Below are 11,743 nucleotides of genomic sequence, written 5' to 3'. Positions count from 1 at the left end.
CTTAGGTTGAAGATCTGGAAGAAATAATGTATGAGAATGGTTAGGAGAGACCAGTTAAGTTTGACTAGACTTCATATTTCTGGAAGTATTTTCTATTTCAGTGTGCAACTATCTTGAATTTACAAATATAGTGTTATATTTTATAAAGTTTTGTAAAGTCCCAAACAATATTTCTACTTTTGTAAAACAATTGTATGTTTAATCTGTTCCTGAAATCATTTTGCAATCTATGGAAATAGAGTAGCAATTGATCTTTGTAAATTGTGAACTTTATTGAGTCAGTCTAGATTGCTTTTAAGAAGAGGTAATTTTTCACTCTGCTTTTGAAGCAGCCATTAGGTTGAAAGTATATTTATCATATAAAACTTGATGCATTTTGCACTACTCTCTCCATTTGTATGCTGTAAATAACTGTAGTCTTTCAAATACGAAAAATCAGTCTGAAGTTTGTTTTAAATTCTAAATTCTTTTGTTTTAAAATCTTTAAATCTGGATATATTGCAAATGTCATGAGAGGTTTGATTTAATAACTTGTGATGGAGGATTCTTTGGTTTGGTTAAGGCACTAACTTTACTTTTAAATTGTGAAAGCACCTGAGATATATAGATCTCCCTGTAGGAAATGTGAAAGAAAGGCACAACAGGTTTTTTTGTTTGTTTTAATATCATATAGACTTCTGTTTCTAAGCAATATTTACATATAATCAATAAACATATCCAAAAAGGACCATGAAATCTGAGAAGTGCTAATGGAGACTTGCTGGTACATAGGAACCTAGCAAATTCAGGAACCAAGGGGAAATGTTCTGAGATAACATTTATGTTGTCAACCTCTATTGACTCTGTTTTTACAATAAAAAAATATTTTACAACTTAAAAAAAAAATAGTTCTTCAGAAAGAAGGAAAATGATATCAGTCAAAAACTCAGATCTACATAAAGAAAGGAAGAGCATCAGAGAAGGAATAAGTGACGCTAAAATAAAAACTTTTAGTTTTTAAATTCTTACTTGATCTAACAGATAACAATTTTTCAAAATAATAATAGCAACAATGTTTTCAATTATTATGCTTATATATATGTATAGAAAATATATGCTTATGTATAAGTGAAATGAATGACTACAACAATATAAGGAGTGGGGCAGAGGAACTAGGAGTATTTTGTTATTATAAGGTACTTGCACTACCTATGAAGTATTAGAGTGTTGTTTGAAAGTGGACTTGGATTAGTTGTAAATGTATATTGCAAACTCTAGGGTAAGCACTAAAATAAGAAAAGAGGAGGAGGAGGAGGGGCTGAGGAGGGGGATGAGGGGGAGGGGGATGAGGGGGAGAGGAAGGGGGAGGAGGAGAAGAACCGATATGCTAAGAAAAGAGAGAAAATGGAATCATATAAAATGTTCAATTAAAACCACAAAAGGTGGAAAGAATGTGGAAGACAAAAATAGGAACAGAGAACAAGGGCATCAAATGGAAAACAAGAGCAAAAAAGGTAGTCATTAATCCAACTATGCTGATAATCAATTTAAATGTCAATGGTCTAAATACACCAATTAGAATACAGGGATTGTCAGAATGGATCACAAAACAAGACCCAGTACATATCATCTACAAGAAACACACTTTAAATATAAGACACACATAGATTATAAAGTTATGGAGAAAGATATATGATGTTAACACTAATCAAAAGAAAGCAGGAGTAGCTACATTAATTTCTGACAGGGCAGACTTCAGAGCAAGGAAAGTTATCAGAGACATCAAAGGGCACAATGATAAAGGGGTCAATTCTCCAAGAAGACATTAAAATCCTTAATGTGTATGCATCTAACAACAGAGCACCAAAATACGTAAGGCAAAAACAGCAAAGTGCAAGGAGAAATAGATGAACCAACTATTATGGTTGAAGATTTTAACACCCCTCTATCAGAAATGGACAGATACAGAAGGCAGAAAATCAGTAAGGACATAGTTGAAGTCAACAGTCACGTTAATCAACTGGATATTTATTGACTGCCTCATCCAACAACAGCAGAACACACATTCTTCTCAAGCTCACATGGAACATTTACCAAGACAGAGCACAGTCTGAGGCATAAAACACATCTTAACAATTTTAAAATAATAGAAGTCATACAATATCTGTTCTCAGACCACAGTGGAATTAAATCAGAAATCGATAAAAGAAACATATTTGGAAAAATCCCCAAATACTTGGAAATTAAATAACATACTGCTAAGTAACACATGGGTCAAAGAAGAAATCTCATGAGAAATTTTAAAATATTTTGAACTGATTGAAAATGAAAATACAACTTTTCATAATTAGCAGGATGCAGCAAAAGCATCCTTGAAAGATACAATCTGCCAAAACTCACACATGTAATACAGTGTAAAAGATCTATATCTATTAAAGAAATAAAATCAGTAACTAATAGCCTTCCAAGACAGATAGTACCGGGCTCAGATAGGTTCACTAGTGAATTCCAGGACCACACACTTAAGGAAGAAATTATACCAATCCTCTACAATATCTTCTAGAAGATGGAAGCAAAAGAAACATTTCCTAACTCCTTTTATGAGACCAGCATTACCCTAACACCAAAACCAACAAAGCCATTACAAGAAAAGACAACTGCAGACCAATATCTCTCACAAATATAGATGTAGAAATCCTCAAGAAAATACTACCAAATTGAATCCAACAACGTATAAAAAGAAATATATATCATGACAAAGTGTGATTTATCTCAGGTATGCAAGGCTAGTTCAATATGTGAAAATCAGTTAATGTAATCCATCACATCAACAGGCTACAGAAGAAAAATCACAAAGCCTATCAATCAATGCAAAAAAAAAAAAAAAAAAAGCATTTGACAAAATCCAACACCCATTCATAATAAAATCTCTCAGCAACAAAGAAATAGAGGGGAACTGCCTTAACTTGATAAAGAACAAAAACCTACAACTAACATCACGCTTAATGGTAAGAAACCAGAAGCTTTCTAGTTCCAAGAACAAAGCACGGATGTCCCCTCTCACCACTCCTTTTCAATATTGCATTGGAAGTACTAGCTAATGCAATAAGACAAGAAAAGGAGGTAAAAGGTATAGTGCTTAGAAAGGAAGAAATAAAACTGTCTTTGTTTGCAGATGACATGATTATCTATGCAGAAAATCTGAAAGAACTGACCAAAAAACTGGAACTAATAAGTGATTATAGCAATGTTGTAGGATACAAGGCTAATATACAAAGCCAATCACTTTCCTATTTATCAATAATGATTAAGTGGAATTTAAAATTAAGAACATGATATCATTTGCATTAGCACCTAAAAAATGAAATACTTAGGTATAAATCTAAGAAAATATGTACAAGACTATGAGGAAAACTACAAAACTGACGAAAGAAACAGAAAAACAGAACTAAATACATGTAAAGATATTCCATGTTCATGGGTAGGAAGTCTCAATGTTGTAAGGAGGACAGTTCTTCTCAGTGTGATCTATAGATTCACTGAAATCTCAATCAAAATCCCAGGAAATTATTTTGTGGAGATTGACAAACTGATTCTAAAGTTCACATGGAGATGCAAAAGACCCAGAATAGCCAACACAATATTGAAGAAGTGTTGGACAACCAACACTACCTGACTTCAAGATTTACTGTAAAGCCATAGTAATCAAGGCAGTGTGTACTGGTGAAAGAATAGACAAACAGATCAATGGCACAAAATAGAGAACCCAGAAATAGACTTCCATAAACATACAACTGATTTTCGACAAAGGAGCAAAGGTAATACAAGGGAGCAAAGATAGTCTTTTCAACAAATGGTGCTGGAACAACTGGACATCCGATGCAAAAAAAAAAAAAAAAGAACCTAGACGCAGATTTACACCCTTCACAGAAATTAACTCTAAATGGGTCATAAACCTAAATATAAAACTCAAAACTATGAAACTCCTAGAAGATAACATAGGAGGAAATCTAGGTGCCCTTGGATATGGCAATGACTTTTTAAATATAACACCAAAGGCATGATTAATGAAAGAAATAATTGATAAGCTGGACTTCACTAAAATTAAAATTTTTTGCTCTGCAAAAGACACTGTCAAGAGAATGAGAAGATAAGCCACAGACTGGGAGAAAATATCTGCACAAGACATATCTGATAAAAGCTTATCCAAAATATGCAAGAACCCTTAAAACTCAACAGTAAGAAAATGAACAGCCCAATTAAAAAGTAGGCAAAAGACTCGAGCGGAAACCTCACCAAAGAAGATATACAGATAAAATACAAGCATATGAGAAGATGCTCCACGTCGTATGTCATTAGGGAATTGCAAATTAAAACAAGATACCACTACACACGTTTTAGAATGGCCAAAATCTAAAACACTGACAACACCAAATGCTGGTGAGGATATGGAGCAACAGGAATTCTCATTCATTCCTAGTGGGAATGAAAAACGTCTTCCACTTTGGAAGACAGTTTGGTAGTTTCTTACAAAAGTAAACATACTCTTAGCTTGCAATCCAGCAATCACACTCCTGGTGTTTATGCAAATCATCTGAAAATGTATGTTTACACAAAAACCAGCACACGGATGTCTACAGCAGTTTTATTCATAATTATGAAAACTCGGAAACCACTAAGATGCCCTTTAGGTAGGTGAACGGCTAAATAAACTGTGGTAAATTCATACAATGGAATATTATTCAGCACTAAAAATACACTAGTTATTAACCCATGAAAGACATGGAGGAAACTTATGAACATTACTAAGTGAAAGAAGGCAATCTGAAAAGACTATATATATTGTATGATTCCAACTATATGACTTTCTGGAAAAGCAGAACCGCAGAGACAGTAAAAAGATCAGTGATTGCCAGGGGTTGGGGGGAGGCAGGGATGAACAGCCAAAGCACAGAGGATTTTTAGGGCAGTGAAACTAACCGTTTGATACTACAATGGTGGATACAACACACTGTACATTTGTCCAAACCCACAGTAAGTCCTACACCAAGAGGGAACCCTAATGTAAACTGAGGGATAATGATGTATCAATTTAAGTTCACTGATTGTAACAAATGTATCACTCTGGTGGGGACTTGATAGTGAGGGAGGCTGTCCCGTGGCTGGGGATAGGAGGGTATATTGGAAATCTCTGTACTTGCTCCTCAATTTTGCTGTGAACCTAAAAACTGCTCTAAAAGTTAAAGTCTATTAAAACACACACACACACACACACACACACACACACAGTTTCACGGCCTGGTCCCCTGACCTAGAGGGAGGGACAGTGCAGACTCCACTCCCCCTCCTTCCCAACCCAGGCTTAAAGAGTTCAAGTGAATTATGGAGCTGAAGATGCCCACAGAACCAAAGGCAGGGGTGTGGGGATGGGGGAGCATGTGCGCTGATGGGAGGGGAGCTTTCTCAGACAATATAAACAAACGAGAAAGCTCCACCACAGCCTGGTCATGGTGCCAAATCCATTAACTGAGTTATTACTAACAATGCCTGAAAATCCTCAGAGCCTCCCAGACTCCAGGCAACAGCACTCAACTCTGAATCCTCTGTCCCACTTCCCTTAGCAACAGCTACCCTTGGACACACAGCCCACCTCACCTGCACCTGCCCACCAACTTCATGCAAGTCGTCTTCTGTCTCTTCTTGAGGTGACAGAAAGGACAAGAATGAAGCAACCAAATGAAGAGAGAGAATTTCTTAGCAAGGGCAGCTTATCTAGGTGATTTAGTCACTGGTGCCCCCTGGTGTTGTAACGCCAGACCTGTCCATCCTAATGAAACAATTAGCTCAGGTTGGCTGGTCAGCAAGATAGGATCGGTCTTCGGAGACTTTTTCATTTTTTAAAAAATTCTGTTATTTCCCTAGGAGAACTGTGTAGTTGTCCCAATAGGTTAAGTTAAAAAAAAAAATCCAATAACATGTCAGTTAAAATGGACCACATGAAAAAGCAACTTTGAAAGTGCTTTGAAAAGTCTGGAAACAAGAGGGCAAAGTTGGCTGAGGGAGGGGAACTTGACATAATTTAGGCAGCCACAGCGGGGCTCCTGGAAGCTGGAAGGTGACACCCAGAGGCTGCAGATCAGTAAGAGAAAGTGAATGTGCCAGTTGGAATCAAAAATAAGGGGAAACGTTTGGGGCAGACAAACCAGCCAAATCACCCCTTCTGCACTCCTCTGCCCCATCCCGATTGGTGAGCACCCAGGCCCGGTGGCAAGGCTCCCAACCCCCTCATAGCTTGAGGCTGCCCCTAAGGCTTCCCTTTCCAGGCAGCTTCATATTGTTCATTTTCAACTGTTCCACCTGGATGAATTGCACTGGGAAGAAACAGAGCTGCCTTGCTGGGGCTCTTTCTAAAAGGAGGATCATTATAGTACTACTACCCAGTTTTTCATCACATATTTGTTGAGCTCCTACTCTGTGCTGGGGGGTACTGCAGCAGCAGTGTCACCCTCAGGACAGATGGCGGCTCGAGCACTCTGACCTTCATTTTGGTTTCCATGTTTCCACCCTTTTCATAGCTGAGATTAAAGCGAGGGTTGCAATGGGGCGAGTCAGGCTGTTGGGATTTCTCCCAAAGCAAGCGGATGACATTGTCAGAACCATGACAAAGGGAGATGGGCAGGCCTATGTGTCCTGCAGAAATCTCTCTACATGAGGGTTATTTGGCCCTAGAGGGTAAGCCAGGGCAGTGGTTTGATTTCGTAACAGATTACAGTCAGCCATGCCATACTCAGAGGCAGAGCACACACAGTTTTGAACAGGAAATTGTGTGCTTGTGCCATGGAGGTTGGCAGGGGCGGGAGAGTGACTGATGCGGAGTCCTGGGCAGAAGATGAGAACAGGAGGTTAGAGGGGAGCTCCTTGGGGGTCACACTGGGCACCAACTGTTGCCAGACAGAGACTGGGCACTGGAACCACCATTCAAAGCTTTCCAGAAGCAATGACTGGCCAACTGTCTGCTACCTGGCATTCGTCAGACGAAAACTCTGACTGAGTCTCCCACTGACCTTCCACTCATGATGCGGGGCATTTGTCATGATCCCCAGGCATTGCCAGCTGCTACTGCAAGGATTCAGAATCAACCAAGGAGACTCCTGTGGCATTTCAGTGCTGAGCAGGGAACTGCTTCTTCCTCCCCTGCCCTCTAGGTATAACTCGTTACCTACCTAGAACATCTTCCCTTGCCCTCCTTTCCAGGTCCTTCTCCTCCCTCAGGGTGTAGCTCAAGCCCCATCCCCCCCAAGAAAGCCTGTCCTGACCAAGTTCCTGTTGGCCTCTCTTGCCCTTGAACTGCTCACACGTATTTCTGATTCACTGCTTGAATTATTGTCTATATTTAACTTATGTTTTAATGCCCAAGTAGAGGGCAAGTTTCTAGAAAACTAAAGTAATGTTTTATCTCCAAGTTCTCCCTGATGCCTTGCACATACCAGGATGCCATGCTTTTCAGTGTATTCTAACTCTGTGGAAATTAGTTAACACATAGGCAGCAAAAATGACCAGACCCCAGCAGATAATAGGTAACTGAAATCCTAAAGTCACTACATAGGCATTTTCTTATCATGCAAAATTAAATGTCAAGGCACAAGAAGGTGAAGCAGTCAGTGAACATGACTTATGTAAAAACAAACAAGCAACAAACAGACGAAAAGTGTCCTTACGTAATTCCCTCCTTATGTGGTTCAACCACAAAAGATAGGGCTTGAAGTTACTACAGGACTTCTATGAGCATTTCTTCATAATTATTCATACAAATGCATGAAGATGCATATATGAGGATGTCTGCAGCAGCATTAAATGGTGAGGACACAGAAACAAGTAAATGTCCATCAAGAAGGTAAGCTTTAAATAATGTATGGAATGTCCCATGATGTGGAATATTAAGCAGCCAGTAAAAAGAATGATGTAACCTTATATACGATGTATATGTAATGATGTAACCTTATAAGGAATGATATAACCTTATAAACCTTATATAAACCTTAAGGTTTATAACCTTATAAACCTTTTGTCTTATATACACTGACTTGTAGGAAAAGCAAATTACAGAACAATGCATATAGCATTTAATTAACAAATATTTGTTGAATGCTAATGTGTCCGGCACTGTTCTAGATGCTGGGGAAACAGCGGAGAACAAAATAGACCAAAAAAACCTCTGCCCTCATGGACCTTATATTCTGATTAGGAGAGAAAGAAATAAACATAAAATATAGGTAATTTATTAGAAGGTGACAATTGTCATAAAGAGGAAAAAAAAGCAGAGGAAGGTGAAGGAAGTTAAGAGATGGGAGTTTCAGTTTTTAAAAGGGTAGACCTCCCAGAGAAGGTGATCATATTTCTGTGTGTGTGTGTGTGTGTGTATGGTGGGAAGGGGGGTGGGCGGCTTCTAAGTTGGCTTATAATAATCTCCACCTTCTGGTATCTGACCCTTCACACCATTCCCTCCCATTAAATGGGGGGCTGGACGTAGTGATTCTCTTTTAACGAACAGAAAATGTCAAAAGTGATGGGATGTCATTTTTGAGATTAGGTTACAAAACAGTATGGCTTCTGTTTTGGGCATCCCCTCTTGCCTTCTTGTTTGCTTGCTCTGAAGGAAACCAGCTTCCATGCTGTAAGTTGCCCTATGGAGAGGCCCATGTGGCAAAGAACTGATGTCTCTAGCCAACAGCAACATGAGTGAGCTTGGAAGGGATTCTCTTCCAGTTGAACCTTCAGATGAGACCAATGCCCCACCTGTCAGCTTGATGCAAACTCATGAGAAAACCTAAGTCAGAAGCACTCAACTAAGCTGCATTCAGATTTTTAACCCAGAGAAACTCTGAGGTAATAAATATTGGTTGTTTTAAGCCACTAGGTTTTGGGATAATTTGTTATGCACCAATAGATGCCTATTACAGTGTATATGTGTGTATGTAAGTATTCATGCAACAAATGCACACAGAAAGGCTTGAAAGGATCCATAGCAAACTGTTAGTAGCAGTTAAGGCTGGGGATGGGCGTGGAAAAAGAACACAAAGGACTTTAATATTTTTTATACATATGCTTAAGACTTAAGTCTTGCTTGAATCTTTTCTAGTGAGAATTATTTATGTATTACTTGTGGCTTTGGTTGGTTGGTTGTTTGTCTTTTGGCCATGCTGCGCGGCATGAGGGATCTTAGTTCCCCGAGCAGGGATTGAACCCATGGCCCCTGCCATGGAAGCGTGGAGTCTTAACCACCAGACTGCCAGAGAAGTCCTTGTGTTTTTTTTAATTCTAAAAATACTGATAGAAGTTGAAGATATGACAAGGAACCTAGTTGTCCAAAAATAATAGTGAAGGGTTGATATTTTCAAAAATGATGAGAATAAAAATCCTTTCTCATGTCTCTAATGTTTTTTAAATATCCATAAAGGAAGGAAGGGAGGGACGGAGGGAGGGAGAGAGAAGACCTTTCCTTCCTCCTATCTTTATGGCTCTTACAGCCACTCCACGAGGTATATACAGCTAAGATCACTCTGTTTTCATTATAATTCTCAGAAAGCAGGTGGGCAGTTGGGGTTAAAAGGAATTCCGGGGTTAAAAGGAAGTCCAGGGTCACCTGGCCAGTGGGCCCTGCCTGCAATTGCCCAGCCAGGCAGTGACAGAACCAGGACAGACCAGTTCCCTGGACTCCTAATCTGGGATCTTCACTGGCCACAGCTCTCTGCCTAAGGGGTTTGCCCCAAACAAGATGGCCTGTTCTTCATTACCCGTGGGAAAGTGACACTCTGCCCCTTAGCCCACAAAAGCAGGCTCGGATCACAGCTGTTCCTAGGATAGGATCTGAGAGAGAGTCAGGCAGCCAGGAAGGAGATTCTTCAGGAATTTCCAGGCCAGAACTTTCCCAGCTGTACCTATCCTCCACCTCGGTACAGAGCTGCAGTCAGAGGGGACAGGCAGGAGCAGGAAGCCCACCGCAGATGGGGACGGGAAAAGCAGGACTGCCGCAGGGCCCTGCAGGGCACACTGTGGATTGTGTAAAGAGGTCTGCCTTTCTGTTAAATTGCCCCTCGGTGCCTGATGACTTCAGGGCAGCTGTGCTGGAGACATGAGTGTGAGCTCATGGGCAGAAGAGAAGTGGGCGGTGACCCACAGGACAGGTGAGAACCCCACATCTTCTTTAGAGAAGGAAACAAAAATCCTAAGGTATTGGGAGTCTTTACCTCCACAGGGAAATAACTCCATGAGTCAGTGGAAAAACAAAACACAGGTGCAAAAGGACCCTGGGGGTTCACTGTGCAGGTGGTCAGGTTGGGGAAGCAGCACAGTTCAAATAAACTGAAGAACAAAAAGGGTTCAAATGCCTCAGTGATGCTAATGTTTGAACGTTTGAAGCTAATTTCTGGACTAATAGTGGCTGAGGGCTCAGACAGACCCTCAGCGAGCCTGGAGAGAGACACAGAGACTGTGCCAGCACTCAAATCATAAGACAAAAGACAGGAGGGAATTCCCTGGCAGTCCAGTAGTTAGGACTCCGTGCTTTCACTGCCGAGGGCGCAGGTTCAATCCCTGGTCGGGGAACTAAGATCCCGCAAGCCACGTGGCACAGCTAAAAACAAAAACAAAACAAACAAACAAAAAAGGACAGGGATGAAATATTTTGCCTTATCACTTAGTGCTGGTGTTCTTCTGCCCTGATTAAGGACTCAGTTACCAAAAACAGCCCGTGAGCATCCTCCAAGCATCTGTCCCCTCTGGGCCGTGGGAGGGAGGTGGCAGCCCAGAGGACAGAGATGTGTCCCACTGGCCCCTTGTTGTATCCCCTTGTGCACATTGTTCTCCATTCTCCACCGGTAAAACGGGGGTAATTATGTTCCCTCTCCCTGGCTGACAGAGGGACGATCCCTGAAAGAGTATATGCACCACACTTGAACCCATGTGGCTCAGGCAATTTTAGGCTGAAGGGAGAGTGACCAGGACAGTCTCATGGATCCTTCCCTATAGACCCAGGCCTGAGAGAAACTGGTTTCACTAAAAATACCTAAACCGATTATCGCCAGGAGCGGGACGGGCAACAAAGCTGAAGCCAAAGACCAGCAGGCCAAGTGGCTGGTGTCCCACCACGACCAGGGGATAGGGGCTCCAGCCCAGGAGGCCAAGCCAGCCTGATCCAGCAGAGGTGAGGATCTGACAGAGTCTCCCCGAGCCGGAGAGGGTGTGGAGCACGGGTCAGATCCAGGGCAGGAGCCCGCTGCCCGGGTTTAACTCCAGCTCCATGGAGACTTGCCCTGGGACCTCGGGCAGGTAACTAAGTCTTGATTTCCTTTTCTTAGCAATCATCGGAGCGGAACCAGGCTTAGACCCAGACACGAGGGGCCCCTGCCCTGGCCCTTCCTGGCCTCTTCTGGTCATCAACCTCTCCACAGGGTAAGGGGCCTGCAGGGGCAGAAAGACTTGAGGTTGAAAAAGGATCAAAAGCGAGAAGCACAGGGGATTGGGGCGGGGGGGGGGGGGCGGCGCACAGTGAAACCACTCTGTATGATATGTCATCATACATTTGTCAAAACCCATAAAGTATCCGACACCAAGAGTGAAATTAATGTAAATTATGGACATTGGGTGATTATGATGTGTCAATGTACGTTCAGCGACTGTAAGAAATGTATCACTCTGGTGGAGATGTTGATGGTGGCGGAGGCTCAGTGTATGTGGGGTCAGGGGGTATATGGGAAATCTCTGT

General features: G+C 41.3%; 1 protein-coding gene across 2 annotated transcripts in view; it reads right to left on the bottom strand.

Moving 5' to 3' along the window:
- PRKCE (protein kinase C epsilon) overlaps positions 1-11,743 on the bottom strand; it is a 507,341-nt gene that overhangs the window by 170,277 nt on the left and 325,321 nt on the right. The window lies entirely within an intron of this gene.

The sequence above is a fragment of the Eschrichtius robustus genome, chromosome 15, assembly GCF_028021215.1.
Source record: "Eschrichtius robustus isolate mEscRob2 chromosome 15, mEscRob2.pri, whole genome shotgun sequence".
NCBI classification, from domain to species: Eukaryota; Metazoa; Chordata; class Mammalia; order Artiodactyla; family Eschrichtiidae; genus Eschrichtius; species Eschrichtius robustus.
This window is presented reverse-complemented; position numbering and strand designations above follow the sequence as displayed.